Raw genomic sequence first — 19,485 nt, 5'->3', positions numbered from 1 at the left:
ATGTTCTTTTATGACAAAAATTTTTACTTAAAAAACAAACGATTAATAGATTTATGTAACTAACAATAGACAATTTATTGATATATACGTGAGCTATGAAGAAGCATACCACTCAGCCCGAATACGCCACCGTTAAAACAACTTCCATTTTGATACGATGTTTTTATACGAATTAAGGGAGCATTCCATCTCCAAATAAAAGAATCTTCAGCTAGCTTTGCCGAATATAATTTCTCAATAATATAAGGTAAAAAAACTATAAATAAAAAGAAAAGAACACACCCGGTGGGACTCGAACCCACAATCGCCTGATTAGAAGTCAGACGCCTTATCCATTAGGCCACGGGTGCTTGTTTGTCTTCTTCTTTGTTTTATATTTTAAAGTTTTTCATCATGGTTCATTAACTATTGCAAAGTATTGTTTCATACATGATACAAAAAGTTCATTTATCCTTTATTATGAGATTAAAGCAATATTTACCAAGTTTAAGAATATACAAAGCTTCGTATTATTATCATTTTTGAAAAAGAAAATCAAGTTGGTTAAAAATAAATAGAGCTACCTTATTAAGTTTATATCATCTACTAACGTTAGTTATACCGTATAAAAGTATATAAACATCATATCTGGTTTTTCAACATCGATAAACCACAATAAATTTGATTGAAATTCTAAGGCTTAGAATGTCAATTAAAATTTTTTTGTATCTAATCCTGTTAGTGTTGGGTCTTGCTTAAGGGCGTAGGATAGTGGGGGCGGTCGACCCCCCGAACTTTTCGCTCAGTAGTGGAGAGTATGTAGTTTTCGTATAGAAAGTTTTTGGTATATACGTTTTCGACCCGCCGTTTTATAGAAATTTTTTTGTGTATACGTTTTCGACCCCTTGGTCAGAAATCTCAAGCTTCGCCACTCGTCTTGCTATCTTGAGTGGTAATATTTTATCTTTTACGTGAAAATGAATACTTGGTTATAACACTATACAAGAATTATATATGAAGTAAAACTCGTCGTGATGTCGAGAATAAGAGTTCAATTAGTTTCTCTTTTGATCAACTTATTTGGATTTATTTCATATATTCATGGTATAGGACTAAAAATCAAACAAAATCAAAATGAATGATTAAATTGAAAATAACTGAAAGTTTACAGCATGAGTTAAATATAAGAATTAGGTCGTTGTCATTTTATAGAGGTTAATTTTATGGAGCCTTAAGACCGTATATTTGACTTGAATATTAGAAATATTTTTTTTTATTATTCTACTTTTTTTTAACAGAAAACAACAACTTTTATTCAACACCCCAAAGATTTAAAAGTACAAATGGTTAGTAAACTACTAAGGCTGGAGGATGTGGGGGCGCCACCCAAGCCAGTTGGGCATCTATAGCCCCACGGCGCTATCGGACCACACCTCCGGCGCTAAGTCGGGGCGCCATACAAGTCTCGCCAAGATGATAACGGGCTGGAAACGCGTTGAACGAGGAAGAATGGTCAACATGACCGTTGTCAAACGGTCCATTATTAAAAAAAAAAAAAAAAAAAAAAAAAAAAAAAAAAAACTTTTTTCTTATTTTATTATATATATTAACCTATCCTAAACTAAAAAAACTTACCAATCACAACCAAAACACACACCAATCACAATTAAAACACGCACCAATCACAACTAAAAAATGTCTTCTTCGAGCTCCTCATCCGACGGTGTTCTTGACGATACGGTTATCTTATCATCATGACGCAGGAGGCGATTAATTATTTGCGAGAAGTTGAATCCTCTGCATCGCGTACCAGATAACCGCCTATTGAACGGAATCGGTTAGCTGCTCATGAACGTCTAGTGCAAACGACGTGCAGTATAAGTATGGCTACTATCTCACAGACGGTATTTATCCCGAGTGGGCGACGTTGGTAAAAGTCTTTCGTGCCCAGATGACGAAAAAAGATTGTATTTCAAGAAAAAACAAGAGTCAACAAGAAAAGATATCGAGCGGGCTTTCGGTGTGTTAAAGAAAAGATGGTCTATCATCGCCCAGCCGTCGAGGATACTTGAAAAAAGTAAAATGAGAAACGTCATGTATGCGTGTATCATTTTGCATAACATGATATTGGAGGACTCGGGTAGAGCGTTTTGTGGAGAAAGCTATGATGAAAGTATCCAATCGACGGACCCAATACTAACATATGCTGAGAAAGAAGATATCCGAGCGAAGATACGGGCTAGGCACACACACCATAACATTCGAGCCGATCTGACAGAGCACCTATGGTTTTATCGTGAACAAGGAGGAGTCAACACAGACGACGAGTAATGTTTCTATTTTTTTTAATGAAATTATGTAGTGTTTTTATTTTTTTTAATGAAATTATGTAGTGTTTTTATTTTTTTTTAATGAAATTATGTTTTGTTTTTATTTTCTAGTTAAAAAAATAAATATTTAAATAAATAAATAATTAGGTAATCATGACATGGGGCTCCATCCACGCCCTGTAATTTAAATGGGGGCATGATAAAGCCCCTGTGGTGACATGGCGCTGACGTGGAGCTTAGGTGGCATGATAAAGCCCCATGGGGGCTCCAACCACACCCTATAGCCTATGCCAACCACCTATTTTACATAATCACCCTATGAAGTCGAAAGTTCGAAACCATAAAAAACATAACAATAAACAATGTATCATACAGAAAGGAGTTGGCTACAAAGTCATATTTTTCTACAAAGTGTAGGAAGTGATATGGTTATGACATGTGTCATATAGAGAATTTTAACAAAAGGGTATAATAGTAATTCACTAAATAAGTTATTTTTGGAAAAAATAAATCTAAAACAATAAAATGAGACTTTTAAGGAAACCCTATATCTTATTCATGGATTTGTATCAGCTACGGTTTACGTATAAATCAAAACGCATCATTCCCTTTTCTTTGAGATGATTTTTTTTGCTATTACAATTAAAAAAATGTCGATGTCTAATGTAATGATTAATTGTGGTAATGGAAAAATGCATCCGGTTTTAGTTGTTCGGCATCCAAGTAGTTGATTATGCTATCATTTTGCATGTACGTGTATTCTGGATGTTGTGTTTTATGGTTTCTTCACATGTAACACATAAGTTTATCGATCTTGAACAATTTCTTGACGTTGTGTTTTATGAGTTGTAGGTTTACGCAAAATATGTTATAGTAGTTTATGTTTCATGAAGGACGTGTCTTTGTATTTATTGGCCATGTGTTTTATCAATATGTATTTATTCACTGTTTTTTCATAGTGTGTCTTATCAGTGTGTTTTTCTTCATAGTTTCGTCACAATGTGTTTTAACTGTGTGTTTTTCTTCACAGTTTCTTCGCAGTGTGTTTTTCTTCACATGTTTCTTCACAATGTATTTTATCAGTTTCTGGTTCCATAAAATTTGTATTCACAGTGTGTTTTATCACTAATATAAAACACAATACTTTTTAAAAAAAAATTGAATTCTGATTCTCGTCACTAGATAAAAAAAAAACAAATCAAACTCCAATTTAGTATATTTTAGCTTTTAAACACAATCAAATCTTTTATCTTCAACTTCATCCATGATTTTAGGGGATTTTGTTTAATGAGGAGAGAGAATGTGAGGAGAGTTATGCAAGAAATAATTAATGATGGTTGTTTCTCTATTTAAAACATGTTTAATTACCAAAATACCATCCATCAATTAAATCAATCATTAATTAAAATACATATATTACAAAAATACCACTCATCTAATCTCAACCATTAAAACCACTCATCCAATGGCACAAAACACTTCCTACACTTTGTAGAAAAACACACTTTGTAGAGAAACCCTACCCTGTATCATACTCCTTTATAAAATTCGAAATTCACCCACCTCCTTCGGTCCAAATCTGTTCTCTTTGCTATGCATTTAATCCACATGAAACATATTTGCCTCTATTTCTCCAAAGATCCCATCTATATTTGCTCTCTTCCCATTAAAAATTCCTTCATTCATCGTTTTCCATATACTCCAACAAGTCGCTAGTATGGTGATATGGTGATTTTGGGAAGAAGTGGGGGTGGGACCCACAAAGATATATGTTTTAATTAAACTATTTTCTATTTATTGTTTTTATTAATAAGTAAGAGCACTTTGGTAATTTAATACAAACTTAACTGGATAACTTAACTTAGGTTAGTGATAAAGACCACACGAGTGCAAAAATTACAAAGACTGAGACCAAATGTGTAATTATTAAACTACTAGGACTTAGTCTACAATATTTGCAAACCACAAAAGCCAACCAGACATTTAACTCCTAAAATAAATTAGTTATTTTCAAAAAAAAAGCCAACCAGACATTTAATCCATTGGGAATAGCCCAATGGTGTTGGTGAATTAGTTAAGGTGTAGAATAGGTGGAGGTCATGGGTTCAATCCCCATGACATGCAAGTTTAGCCATTCAAAAAAAAAAAATAAATTACAAATGTTACACAAGTCATTTTCACATAGACTAGTAATACCATACATTTTGATACGAATTAAAGGAGCATTCCAATGTTCAGCTAGTGTTGGAGAATTAAATATACGGGGCATTCCAATGTTCAATATATGGGGCATTCCAATGATTCCAATGTTCAATATATGGGGCATTCCAATGTTCAGCTAGTTTTGGCGAATTAAATATGTCTCAATGATACAAAGTGTAAAAAGTAGCTTTAATAAAAATAACAAAAAACACACCCGGTGGGACTCGAACCGACAATCGCCTGATTAGAAGTCAGACGCCTTATCCATTAGGCCACGGGTGCTTGGTGGTCCTCTCGTTTGTTTTCACCATGGTTCATTAACAATTGCAAAATGCAAAGTATTGTTTTATACATGAGTAAGGTTACTGTAAAATGGTTAAAAGTGTGAGAAGTGTGAGAAATATTGTGGAGATGACATGTGTTTTCAATTTAAATTATTTCAAAAGGGTAAACAAGTAATTTTATCATTGGTTCAGTTAATTCAAAATCTACCATAACCGCCACCTTATTTATAGGAACATTATTTTTTTAAAAGATCTCTCTCTATAAAAACACTACGAATAACACTGCAACCACCATTCAGCACGTATATAACACCATTTAATAATTATATAACACAATTCAATAAGTATATAACACCATTCAATAATTATATAACACCATTTTAAAGATCTCTATAAAAACACTATGAATAACACTGCAAAATCACCGTTCAGCACATATATAACACCATTCAATAATTATATAACACCATTCAATAAGTATACAACATCATTCAATAAGTATATAACACGATTCAATAAGTATATAACACTATTAAAGACACCTCCATTTCCAGAATGTGTTCTTAGTATAATGTTCATAGTATGGTTATTGTACATGGTGTTTTAAACCTGTATACATGGTGTTTTACATCTGCATGCTAGTAGATGTTCTAGATTCCATATGTTAAAACACCATGGTATTTTAAACCTACATTCCAGTAGATGTTCTTCGCATGTTCATCGTATAGTGTTTTACACTTGCATTCCATTATGTGTTTAAAACACCACGCTTTAAATCACAATACAATTAAAACACTACTGTATGAACATAGACAAAACATCATGGACTAAACATCTGATCGAAACATATTTTTTTCTCTATATAAGTATAGCAATATGGTACTCATATTAAAAATAAAAAACGCTCGTTATTATAGTGTAATTTAAAAAAAAAGTTACGTATAAAAAGTTATTGACGTTTAAAAAAGACGGGGGGAAGTTGCATGTGCATTAATGTTAGTTTCTTAATTTAAAAATATTAAATTTACATGTATACCCTTAATCTAGAAAATTAATATGTTTAATAGTAACATTATTTACAATTTTGCCATTATAATCTCAACCATTAGATCAAAGATATAATGGTGTAGATTCTTTCTTACCTTTATCACAAAAAAAAACCATTTTTTTACAGGAACCTCTACCTTATACATGATGCATAAAGTTCATTTATCTTGCATTTATTACGAGAATAAAGCAATATTTACCAAGTTTTAGAATATACAAAGCTTCGTATGTTATAATTTTTGAAAATGAAAATCAAGTTGGTTAAATATAAATAGAGCTACCTTAGTAAGTTTATATCATTTACTAACATTAGTTATACCGTAAAAAGGTATATTAACTCTATAAACATCATATCTGATTTTTCAACATCGATAAACCACAATAAATTTGAATGAAATTCTAAGGCTTAGAATGTCATGTAAATTTTTTTATCTAATTCTCTTAGGTGTTGTTTGTTTTTTCAGATGTAAAACATCTGCAGTCTGCGAACCACATCTGCAAACATCTGTAGCAGAAGAGGTGGACCAAACCTCTACAGTATGCAAGAAAAAGATTGTTTGTTTTTTAACTTCTGCAAGCAAACAACACCTGTCTTTCTCTCTCTCTAAAAACAACCACCACCATAACCATCATACACCACCACCACCACCTCACAGTGAATAGACATCCCAATAATATTTCCCGTAGTAAATTAAAAGGTTAGGAAATAAATATAAACCGTGCAATTTTGGAACTGTTGGAAAATACAAGGGGCTAAATTGTTAATTTATCACAATCCTCCTATTCACGTTCTTTCTTTCTTTCTGTAAAACCTTTTTCCTGCGTCCTGGGGAGAGAACACAGAGAAGTTATAAGCAGAAAACATTCATATTCATATATTATAAAACACACACAACTAAAACGTGTGTTCCGTGACGAACAAGTGCTCCATTGAAACACATATGATATCCAGAAACCCATGATCCTAGCCCTAATTGCGAAATTCTGTTGACCGAGGTCATTTTCTTACATTGTCTCGTATAATTTATTTATATTTTGTGTATATCATTGGGTTGTGTAATTGCTGATTGGATTTGAACTGTTCATGATCGATTGATTCGTCTATTTCAATGATAATCGGTAACTTGATTGCCTGTGAGACTCTGTAGTTCGATATATGTTGTTTGTGGTTTAGGTTTTAGGGTTTATAATCTGAATTAGACGGCTGGGAGGAAGAAAGGGGTGGAGGAGAGGTGTCTGTGTTATGAGATTAGGAAAGAAGAAGTGGTTAGAAGGGTGGGAAGACATTGAACCATGTCTGCGTGGGGAAGAGGACGCGCAGAGGTTTGAAGACATTTTTAATGAAATGTCTTCTAAAAAAACAAACGGTCTGCAAAGCTAAACGTCTACGCGTGGTCTGCGCGACGCAGACATAAGAGGCCAGAAGAGCTTTTTCTAAAAAAACAAACACCACCTTAGTGTTGGGTCTTGTCACTGGCGAAGCTTGAGATTCCGACCCGGGTGGAGGAAGTCACCGGACCTAAAAATTTCTATAAAACCAGGGGTCGAAAACGTATATACCTAAAAATTTCTATACGAAAACTACTTATTCTCCACTACTGAACGAAAAGTTCGGTGGGTCGGCCGCCCTCTCCTGCCCCTTAAAAGCTTCGCCCATGGTCTTGCTATCTTGAGTGGTAATATTTTATCTTTTACGCCAAAATGAATACTTGTGTCATATAACTCACACTATACAAGAATTATATATGAAGTAAAACTCGTCCTGACATCGAGAATAAGAGTTCAACTAGTTTCTCTTTTGACCAACTTATTTGGATTTATTTCATATATCTATCGTATAGGACTAAAATATCAAACAAAATCAAAATGAATACAAAATCCACACCCGGTGGGACTCGAACGAAAACTACTTATTCTCCACTACTGAACGAAAAGTTCGGAGGGTCGGTCGCCCCCTCCCGCCCCTTAAAAGCTTCGCCCATGGTCTTGCTATCTTGAGTGGTAATATTTTATCTTTTACGTCAAAATGAATACTTGTGTCATATAACTCACGCTATACAAGAATTACATATGTAGTAAAACTCGTCTTGACGTCGAGAATAAGAGTTCAACTAGTTTCTCTTTTGATCAACTTATTTGGATTTATTTCATATATTTATCGTATAGGACTAAATATCAAACAAAATCAAAATGAATACAAAAACCACACCCGGTGGGACTCGAACGAAAACTACTTATTCTCCACTACTGAACGAAAAGTTCGGAGGGTCGGCCACCCCCTTCCGCCCCTTAAAAGCTTCGCCCATGGTCTTGCTATCTTGAGTGGTAATATTTTATCTTTTATGTCAAAATGAATACTCGTGTCATATAACTCACGCTATACAAGAATCTATATCTATATATATTATTAAATGAGATGATTTGGGCCATATGACATGTGATGGTGGAGCTTTTTTGTTGATGTGGCATGTTATGGTGTAGGTATATGGTGATTTTTGGGGGAATCCATTCTGATATCTCAATACACACACAAATTCACAATGGACATGGGATCCGAAAAGCATTGGGTCGGACTTTTGGGTTTGGATCAACCATGATGGATCCTTTATATATGTCTTGTTTTTCAAATTCTTCTTTCACACTCTTCAACGTTCTCCACAACCCTAAAACCAAACCCTTGATCCACTCAACATTTCTGGTCGTCACTTCTATGCGATTTCTCATCTCTCTAATCAGATCTTCTTCCGCTATTGAAGGTATGTGTTTTTACCCTTCAATCTATTTTTCTTAGCGTAGGTTTTAATTTTATTCTTTTGATTTCTCTTTCTGATGTTATTTTGTTTCTTTGCATATAATCCACCTCACATCTTTGTCGTTTTTGTTCCATATAACTGATTCATGTTAGCAAGAAGTATTTTGATAACTGAAAGAATTCTACCTGCTCATCTTTTTTCTAGGGCATGAAGGACTATATTCATTTGATGGTGTCTGAACGTGGAATGCTTTTGGTCGGACAACTGAGATTTTTTTTTGTCTATTAAAAAGTTTTGATTTACTTTTTTGTGTTTAGATTTAGAGAGAATCTGGATCTTTGAATCTCATATGTGATAAACTAATTAGGGAGAACAAGTGATTTCACATTTTTTTAGTTTAGAATCAAAAAGGGAAATTGAAACAGAATTGTATTTTTTTATGAATTTTTTTTCGTATTTACCATAGTACTAATAATGAATCTGAACAAAATCGTGTTTATTACATCTTAATTATTATATATACCATGAATGGTTATTGTTGGTTCTTTTTTGATACAAATTTACCGACTTTATTGATGTTACGTATGTTCTTTAACTTTGTTGATTATCAAGATAAAGAACATCAACAAGTATTATGTTGCATTGAAGGTATCACTAATTGTGCATTTGTTGTTAATGATTTCGGCATTGTTTTAGTAGTTTATGTTCGTCTTCTGATTCATTTTGAAACCGTAATAAGGCACCCTTTCAAGTGCTTGCATAATGTTATGTTTAACTATCGTTATTTTATTATCTCTGATGAAGAAAGAACTTGGTCAACTTATATGTGAGTGTGAAAGACACACTGAGACACAATCTGATGGAATGGACTAGGTACATATGCAATTATTTTTTTCTGTTTGTATTTTACATATGATGTCGTTATGTCATAACTAATTTTTTTTGTTTACTGAACTAGGCAATATCCATTATGGCCAAAACTAGGTTTGCTAAGCCCATATATTTAAACCCAATTCGTGCAACAAATGTGCAACTTCTGGCGGTTCTTTTGTGATAGCTCATTCGTTGGCTAAATCGCAGAAAGCAGTAGCTGCATTAACCGACTATAATATTCGGGTTGTTGAGTGGCATTTAACTTCTGTAAGTACAAAACATTTTCTTTGTATTCTCTTTCTGTTATTTTGTTTTTTGTTACAGTTGAAAAAGGAATGCTCTTTAGTGATACATCAAGCATCTGTTGAAATTATATTATATTAATCTTTTTCTGATCGTCATTGCGTTTTTGGAATTTTTTGAGATTGTACTTTTTCTGATCGTCATTACTTTTGAATGTTTTTATTTGGGTTATGTCTTCTTTCTATCAGGTCGGGCATGTAAACTGCAATTCTTTTTAACTAAGACAGAAACATGACAAGTGGGTGGAACATGTCAAATTCGACCAAAAGTGTATTATTGATACATTCAGTCTCCTACATTATTGTACTTACATCAGTCTCCTACATTTTATATTGAAATATTATAATTATTTTCATCATATACGACACTAATTATTTATAGAAAAAAGCTGGTATATTGTCTAATTTGATCCTTACACTTTTTGGTATTCTTGATGTTTGTTATGGCATTTGCATACTTTGTATGCTTTTACGGTGTCTTTTCATCATTTCTGAAGTGGTTGTTTGGAGTGGTGCTGCTAATGCAAGTTACTTTTGGAGTTTAGTTTGTCTTGACATCATGAAAGTTGAAGAATATACAAGAAGCTCTGGTCGTAGGTATGTATTCTATTTTTATATTTTTCCTTGAATTTAACATTAAATTAGAAAAGACTATTTTGTGATACTTTGGTTTATAGTATTGTTTCTAAATATTTCATCGCCAAAGGTATGTATTTTAATATCTAGCGTGCAAACTGTCTGATTTGACTTTTGTGAGTCAAATAGGTTAATTTACTTCAAGTTTTCAAGAATTATTTACTTCGTGTAGATATTATTTGCAGGCTTTTGAATCAAGATTTGTGTTCGAAGCCAAAATAATTCAAGGAGTGGAATAGGTTGTTTTAACCACATTGAAATGGAAGATGCAATCAATGGCTTCATTTTCTTACGTTGATTCATTCATTAGGAAGCTTAAGGATTGTGGTCAAAGTCAAACCAATTCAAGACCTCTAACCTTAAAGTCTTCAAATGATTTTATCTTTGATCAAAGGTAAAAGATTAAAACGTTATTTAGATGCAATTTATTCATAAGTCTTCGCAAATGATTTTATCTTTGATCAAAGGTAAAAGATTAAAACGTTATTTAGATGCAATTTATTCATTGAATGAATGAGTTTCTTGATAAAAAGAAAAATAAGAAGGTAAATTGGTTATTTGACAATGTAGGGATTGACTTCTTGGAATTTCAACCTTCTGAGATGTAGTGGTTATGTCTATATGGATAAGGTTCTTAAATGTATGGAAGTTGTTTGCAAGGGTTGTACCATGAGATTTGGGAGTAGTACATTGACATCATGGCCTGAAATTCCGATTGGTGTCCTAAAGGCTCTGCAATTTTGAGCCATACAACTGATGTTTCACCTAATCATGGTATATTGAAGTCGTTGAATTTTATAGGTTACTGATTTTTTTAAAGTTTATTTCAGAAAATGTTACAGTTATACTATTTTGTTAGAGGCGAGAATGGAGGAGGTTGCTGGTCTAAAATATGTTGATGGAGCTTTAAAGAGAGAAAAACAAGCGAGTGGAAGTTAGCGATGACCATTGGCCGCTCCGGCGAAACGTCGTGGTTTGTGGATGCATTTGTAAATGGTGGAGAGGTTAGTGAGACCGTTAAGCTTTTGACGGCGCCAAATTGCCTTACCTTTTGTGCAGTTTTTGTTGATTTATTTTTTGAATATTGATCTCTTTGTTGTTGATTTGAAGTTTCAGATCTGAATTAGTTAGTTGGAGTATGATTTTCCCTACATTTTATATTAAAAAACTTTTAGGTTTGTTAGTACTATCCTCGATGAATGTTCGTACAAGCTATCTAACTATCATGAGAGCTTTTGTTGACTCTGTGTTTAAAGGGTACCGTTTAGTTTTGTTGTGTGAGTCGCTACTCATACAATCATACTACGATCATAGTTGTTTTACTAACTTATAATATGTTTCGGGGCTGATTCTAGGTGTATGAATCGGGGGTCCGTAAGTAAATCTTGGTGTTCAATCAAGGATTTCAAGATGATATGTTGTGTTCTCCAGCGTTGGCTTCTGATGGTCGATAAACCAAGGAGAGAAAGAGTTTACTAGAGAAAGAAAAAGTGGCAACCAACATCCTTATAAATCGTATTGTTTTAGGCTGTTAAGGAATGATAAGGGGGCTGGAAAAATAGTGGTGGTGGTTCATGTTTAATAACCAAAGCAACAAGCAGCATTAGAGGTGGCCAGGCGGTTCATGACAGTTTAGGCTAAAACAAACCCGGAGAAGCATTGAAAAGCTAAATATCGATTTACCTGATTTAGGTGAGTTTTTGAAACCACTCATTATTTTGCTTTTACTCAACTATCTTTATACTTTTTAGTCTACATATTTTTTTCTTTAGTCTCACATATTTGAATATGGCTTCATCTTCCAACGGCTCCTTTTAGGAGGCGTCCCGAACGTGCTGCTAAACGTCTCATTGGACCACCATGTTACGATCCAAATCCTTTCGCTATGTACCTGGTTTGGCGGTTGATGATTCTTAATCATGCGTTTGAAAATTTTTATGGAGTTCCTAACGGCTTGCTATTATCCAACCAATAAGCGATTTGTGCGTGACATAAGGTATGGGCTCTACATGTTATATAGATTTATACAAAGAGGGTGAGTTCAGGTCTTCAATCGTCCCGCATAACCTAATTTAGGTATTTACTGACCTATTTCTTTTTATAAAAGATTATTTAATAATAAAAGTTTCAAAATTGATTAATTGACAAAGATTCCTTAGGGGAGGGTTCATGGTGCCATGGTGGTGGTCTGCTGTCTTTGCTTGGATAAAACCTGAAGAATGTCACCGCTGATGGGGTGGCATGAAGCTTAGATTTTGGAGTTCCAAATTTTAGGCAAGTGTCTTTTTAAGTTGATTTGTTTATGTGTGTGTAAATGCCTTTAATGGGGGGACTATTTCTTGTTAATGTTATATCATAATAATAAGAAAGTGTTGTTTGTTTTCTGAACTAGGGCTGATGTTTATTACTTAGATTTTAGGGGGATTTGGTTCTTTAATAAGGGTTTATCTGGGTTTATAATGTTTTTATTTCATTTGAATTCTTGAGTATGTTGAATTCAGTCATTGTTTTTTTGCATTAATGTGGGCTGTTTAGTTATATACTCTTATTCATGATATACTTTCGCCAGATGGACCAGCTTTTTGCATTAGTGACAACCTCCTTCAAGTCCCCATCCTTATGTCAATGAACTTCTTATAGTAACTGCTGACTTTAAAAGATATCTTGAGTCCTCAACCTGTTTTTTTTGTTTTTATTGATGGGGATTTAGTGTTTAATCTTGCAAGGTATGTTTCTTGAGTAAAAGTTGCTGTTGAAAGTTGCCATAAAATTCTCAGCCTTCTGGCTAAGCCACAAGATCAAGCTCAACACAAAAACTTGATTGTTTTAGTATTGTTGATTTTTTGATTGCTTACGGTTACGTGTTTGATGAAAATTGAATGTAGTTTTTTTCCTTGCTACCAATTTTAACGATTGGGTATCCTTTTGCAGCATATATATTATCGTTTACAGTTGTCTTTAGAGAAAACATACTTCACCGCTACTGAAAGTCGGAGGGTCGGAGGAGGTATAGACAAAGGTGGATATCCGATTGTTTCCTAAAACACATCTCCATGTTTACTCTGTCTTATAATAAACTATAACCCTAATCCATTTTTTTTATCGAAGAATCTTATTTTCTAAATCTTATTTGATACCTTCTTCAATTCACTTTGAGACTTATTTACCGAGGAGTAGGGCAATCTTAAGTAAAGGCAGTGTGTTTGATTTTTGTTCTTTAACATTAGGTTTATGGAGGAAGACAATGAAGAAGTTATCTCTGTCTTTGAGACCAGCGGTTCGAGCAAGGAAGAATCTGAAGGTGCTGATGTTGGCATATGTAGAACTTGCAGCTATTAAGATTGAAAAAAATCAGATGCTCTTTTCAGGTAAACCGTTGTTTTAGAAGTCAATGAGGTGCTAATAGTTATTTCTTTGGCAAAATGATGCAATATCAATAAGTTGAAAATTTGCTCTAGGAAAAAGTTAAGGTTAACATAAATTTTATTATTATTTTCAATGGTCTTGGAAAAGGAAGGTTGACGGAGATGAGGATCTAAGTGACATTCACAGGCACCAGAATACTAAGGTAAATTTGATAAACTATTTTCCAGTTTTTAATGTTGTTTTCTTTTAGTTACCTATTTGTGATTATCGTTAGCTATTTAGCTTCCCTTTCCGGCTACCGATAGGTGATGAGGATGACAGTGCACGGTAAACTACATGCAACGTTGATGATTTACTATTAGTTTAGCATATTGTTTAGTTTCAATTGGATCTCATGTAAATAAGTCATGATATGTGTTGTAAATTTCCATCATTGTATAGTACTAACCTATTTTAATATGAATAAGGTTTTAGAGAACAATCGTTTTGTAGAACATGTACCTTATATTCTTTGCGTGATGCCTATTATTTTAAATCTAAATTGATAAATTTTAGTGCGGGCAGTTGTTATAAAGAAATAGCATATAGGAGTCAATAGATTTTGGACTTGGAATTAGGCCCCAACTGTGTCTCAGAACAACTACAACTGAGGTTATTTAAATTTTGTTATTTGACACTCGATTATAAAATAATCATAATATGGTCTATTTCACTGAAAAATAATATAGTCTATTTCACCTTTTAATTCTACAGAGGTGGGGTTATAGGAGACTTAGAGCTGGTTGTCAAACAATGAGGCTGAATGAGTTTTTTTCTTTGGAGGTACTCTTTTTCTGTTTTCTTTTACAACGAAAAATAGATCTTATTTGACTGTGACAGGTTGTGATTATACCATGTGCTGGCGTAGGAGGCAAAATTTGAGTTTACAAAATTTTGTGATGATATTGATGTTGAGAATTCATTAGAGCCAACATATTCATTTTGAGTAACACAAATGCATGTGTAGTTTAAGGTAAGACTGTTTTTGTAAAAAATATTATATAAAAAAAGGTGTTGATTCTTAGTTTATAAGTTTATACGGTAGACATCTTATGTCTATCTAAAAGTGATTCAATGAAATGTTTAGGTGTCTAAATATATAGAGGTTCATGTGTGGTATATTGTTGTGTGCCTTTCTCCGTGTGTTTTTAGCCATACTAAATTATAGTACATTGTGTTTAGTGGTTTGTGAATACTTTTAACTGGACCTCTGGTGACTAAACAGATTTTCCCAAGCAATAACAAACATCAAAAGATGATTTTTTATACGTATGCTTTATTGACAAGGAGCCAAAGATCATGGTAGAGACGGTGGTGCGGCCACTGTCGTTTTCCGAAGGTCCAATTTCAATATATTTATTGTCTTGGTTTTCAGATATGTGTTCAATTAGCCTTTTTATTTTGTAGCAATAGCTTTTGTTTATAGTGTTTATGATTCTTCTTAAGTCTCACCAATTCATGAATTTGTATGCAGAATGAGATGCGGTGCATTGTTCAAATCCTACATCACCTACATGCAGTTTCAGGAGTGGATTCAGATGCCTTTATTAACAAATCATCTTTCTCTGCTCTTGGTTTCCTCGATGGTCAAGTCTCCTTCATAGGTATGTCTCCGTCTTTAAAATAATTTTTTTTATCATAATCTATGTCCTTAGGAATACGATCATGAGCCTGTTCTACCTAATGATTGCATGTGGCAATTCCATACGCAACTGGAAACAAGTAGAATTGGCTGTGTGTGGAATTTTGGTGATATGTTTGAATTTGTTAAAAAATGTTAAATAACTTTGGAATTAAAAGTTTCATATGTTAACCTTAAAAGTCAAGTTGAATGTTGGGATTTATTGGTTTCCAATTTTTTAAGAGTTGAACATGAAAGGAACCAACAAGAATGCAGACCTTTGATGAACAACTTAGAAACATTTCTGTAAGTACAATATTCTACTTTCAATTAAGGGTTTAAATTTCAATTGGGTTTAGTCTAAACATTTTGGGTCAGGTTTTAGTCTAAATAAGGGTAGTGTTCATGTCAACCCAACAGGTTAGCAGGTTGACCTATTTAACCCATCTATTTTTATAAAACCGTTTATGTAATAACTTAAACCTCCGGGTTAAACGGGTCAAGTTCATGTTAACCCGTGAATACGCCGCTCGTGTTTGGGTTCATGTATTTGATATGATTTCTGGGTTCGTATATTGACACAACCTTTATGTGTGTCTTGCCATGGGCCAGTCGTTGGGGCAGGATGTCAAATGGAACATTTGGATGCCGACGTAAGTTAATTACTTCTTATGGAGGGCTAAAGCGGATGCAATACCAACAAAGGTGGCGTTAACTCGAAGGGGTGTTCCAACTACGGATATTCAATGTTCATTATGTTATTTACGTCCGGAAAACAGCTCACATTTAGCCCATAACTGTCAGGTACCGAGGCAAGTATGGTCACAGGTATGCATATGGACTAACATCCTGATGTTCACAACACTGCGGTTCTTTGGACGATGTGGTGGCACATTTCGAGGGTAATAGGATGTCTAAGGAGGGAAAGAAGGTGATGAACTTAATTGTTTTGTCAACTGTATGTACCATATGGCATCACAAAACGATTGGGTGTTTAGTTAAAAGGAGGCTCGTGTAAGTGTCATGGTGGACAAAATCAAAGAAATATGTTTTCTATGGTTAACAGCGAGACATCCAGGGTTGACCGAAGCGAATAAGGTTTATGGAGGAGATTCAAATCAACCTCATAGTTCGTGGTCTTGAGTTTTGTGTTTAAGTTTGGTTGTTGTTTGTAATGTTTTTGTTATGTTTGTAACTTTTTTGTGCCAGCAAACTGGTTTGGTTTTTATTGAAGGTTGGCTTGGAGATTGAAAAAAGAGCACTTACAAATTCTTGATAACCAAGACTTTTACAAATTGTTAATTCTATATTATATTATAAGAATGGATATTTTGTCAAAAAAAAAAAAAAAAAAAAAAACATAGGTTATGGTGTTGATTTGGTCCACTGGGCGCAAGTTGCTCTGATTCATTCATTCACTTTACCATTATTGTTTCGATATTGTTTGATCAACAATACAAACTCATGATAAATTGTCTTTTAATAATCATGTAAACGAATATGATCAACTTTGTTTTCTGTCTTTGATAATTATTTTTAATTTTAAAGACTTTAACGTTTAATTAATATACCTTATTCGTCATATATTATTCATTTTTTTAAATATATATACAGTTGTTTAATAAAATTTAAATATCCGACCCGTAAGTATTCACGGGTGATAACCTAGTTATATTATATGAAGTAAAACTCTCCTGACGTCGAGAATAAGAGTTCAACTAGTTTCTCTTTTAATCAACTTATTTGGATTTATTTCATATATTTATATTTATCATATATATACACAATTGTTTAATAAAATTTAAATATACGACCCGTGAGTATTCATGGATGATAACCTAGTTATATATGAAGTAAAACTCTTGTGACATCGAGAATAAGAGTTCAACTAGTTTCACTTTTAATCAACTTATTTGGATTTATTTCATATATTTATCGTATAGGACTAAAATATCAAACAAAATAAAAATGAATACAAAAACCACACCCGGTGGGACTCGAACCCACAATCGCCTGATTAGAAGTCAGACGCCTTATCCATTAGGCCACGGGTGCTTTTTTGTCGTTTCTTTATTGTTTTCTTTTACAACTCTTATAATAGCTATAGCGTCACTCCACGGTTTCTACTAACCATTGCAAAATATTATTTTATACATTTAATTAATTATTGAATTGTTTTATTTTATTTGCTAAAGTCATTTATTGTGATGTTAAATCAATGTTTACTAAGTTTAAGAATATACAAAGCTTCGTTTATTTATTTTTTCTGAAAACAAATCAAGGTTGGTTAAAAACAGTGGCGGAACTAGACGGAAAATTAAGGGGTATCCTAATTTTTTTACCGTACACTCATACAATGTAATAATATGAGTTTGGGCTTTTAAATTTTTAACTAAATGTGTTTTTTTAATTAAATTTGAGCTTTTAATTAATATGAATTTTGTGCTAAATGTGGGACCAGGGGCGGGGTCGTCTCCTTGAATTCGAGGGCCGTCAAGGGCCATGTGCGAGTAGAAAAAATTAGCTCCTCAGTTAGGATTGTTTTTAAGATTTCGAATGTCATACGACTAGTAAAAATGAGCACTTGAAATATTATATTAAATTATAACAATAAGAACATTTTTAGTTAGGGTAAATTACACTTTTCGTCCTTTATGTTTGTATCATATTACAATGGATGACCTTTAACTTTAATAATTACAATCACAGTCCTTTATTTGTAAAACTTGTTACACTTTACGTCCTTTAGCCCTAACTTTATTAAAAGATTTCAGTTAAGTTAGCATGTGCCTTACACATGAGGGCAGTTTAGTAATTTTACTAATCAATTTAACAAAGAATGATAAAAAAATGGTAAATCTCTCTCTTTCTACACCTGCACTCGCTCATCCTTTTCACTTTCTCAATCCATCTTCATCTAAGATCTGAATCTCTGGTTGTCTCAAAACTTTTTGGAAAAACACCAAAAAGGTTCTAAAAACTTTATACCTAAGTGGAAACAAAGTTAAATTTGAAAGAGTGTCATCGACTTCAAATTTTGCATGGACTCCCATCAACATTACAAGAATTAGAGGCAAACAAGCAATTGCTACTCTCTGCAAAAAATTGATCATCTAGTACAAGAGTATGACTGTTGCTGGTATCATATTTCCTTAATCAACTTGTGATAGCAAATGATACCTTGATAAGATGTTGCAGCAATCACTCCCATTGTTTCTATTTCTATTTCCATTCCTTAGCTCCTTTCTCAGTTTACTTAATTTATTTTTCCCCAACTTTGTTGGAAAGTCAATTACGTAGGAACTTGATGAACAATTTACTGATTATGTTTTTATTTGTTGAATATAGATATGTGTTGTTGTAGATCGTGAGCTATGATCAATTGCTATACCTGGAAACAAAATACCAAGCTGGTTCAAAGAGGCACAACCTGGGTATTGTATAGCAATGGTGTTATCTCCTAAAAGCTGTAAGATGTGCAGCACGACTTATCTACAAAGAAGATGGGGAATCGAACCAACAAATTACAACTTGTATCTCCTATCCTATCCATGGATGAACCATTACAGATCTGAATCTTTGGAAAAATAGCTGCTTGTTGCAGACAAGGTAAAATGGAAAATGCGTTAAACTTGTGGAAAGAGAAGAAGAGCGTTGGGTTAAAGCCTAATGAGATTACGATCAATGTTATGATCGGTGGACTCAGTGAAGCAGATCTGTAATGGTGTTTTTCCAGCGTTTTTATGGTATAATAAACCAGAGATTCAGATCTGAGATGAAGATGGATTGAGAAGGAGAGAAGGAAGAGAGAGTGTAGAGGTGTAGAAAGAGAGAGATTTACCAGACTTCTTATCCTTCTTTGTTAAATTGATTAGTAAAATTACTAAACTACCCTCATGTGCAAGGCACATGCCAACTTAACTGAAATTTTTTAACAAGGTTAGGGCCGAAGGACGTAAAGTGTAACAAATTTTACAAATAAAGGACTATGACTGTAATTATTAAAGTTAAAGGTCATCCACTGCAATCTGATACAAACATAAAGGACGAAAA

At 33.4% G+C, this 19,485-nt stretch overlaps 3 non-coding genes across 3 annotated transcripts; all 3 read right to left on the bottom strand.

Moving 5' to 3' along the window:
- Nucleotides 1-277: 277 nt before the first annotated feature.
- TRNAR-UCU lies at nt 278-350 on the bottom strand. The gene has a single exon. It is a non-coding gene; the product is annotated as a tRNA-Arg (tRNA).
- Nucleotides 351-4,720: 4,370 nt separating this feature from the next.
- Nucleotides 4,721-4,793, bottom strand: TRNAR-UCU. The gene has a single exon. It is a non-coding gene; the product is annotated as a tRNA-Arg (tRNA).
- A 12,621-nt stretch (nt 4,794-17,414) lies between these two features.
- Nucleotides 17,415-17,487, bottom strand: TRNAR-UCU. Its single transcript has one exon. It is a non-coding gene; the product is annotated as a tRNA-Arg (tRNA).
- Between the last annotated feature and the right edge of the window lie 1,998 nt (nt 17,488-19,485).

The sequence above is a fragment of the Helianthus annuus genome, chromosome 3, assembly GCF_002127325.2.
Source record: "Helianthus annuus cultivar XRQ/B chromosome 3, HanXRQr2.0-SUNRISE, whole genome shotgun sequence".
Taxonomy (NCBI): domain Eukaryota; kingdom Viridiplantae; phylum Streptophyta; class Magnoliopsida; order Asterales; family Asteraceae; genus Helianthus; species Helianthus annuus.
The sequence above is the reverse complement of the archived record's forward strand: the minus strand, read 5'-3'. Positions and strand labels throughout refer to the sequence as shown.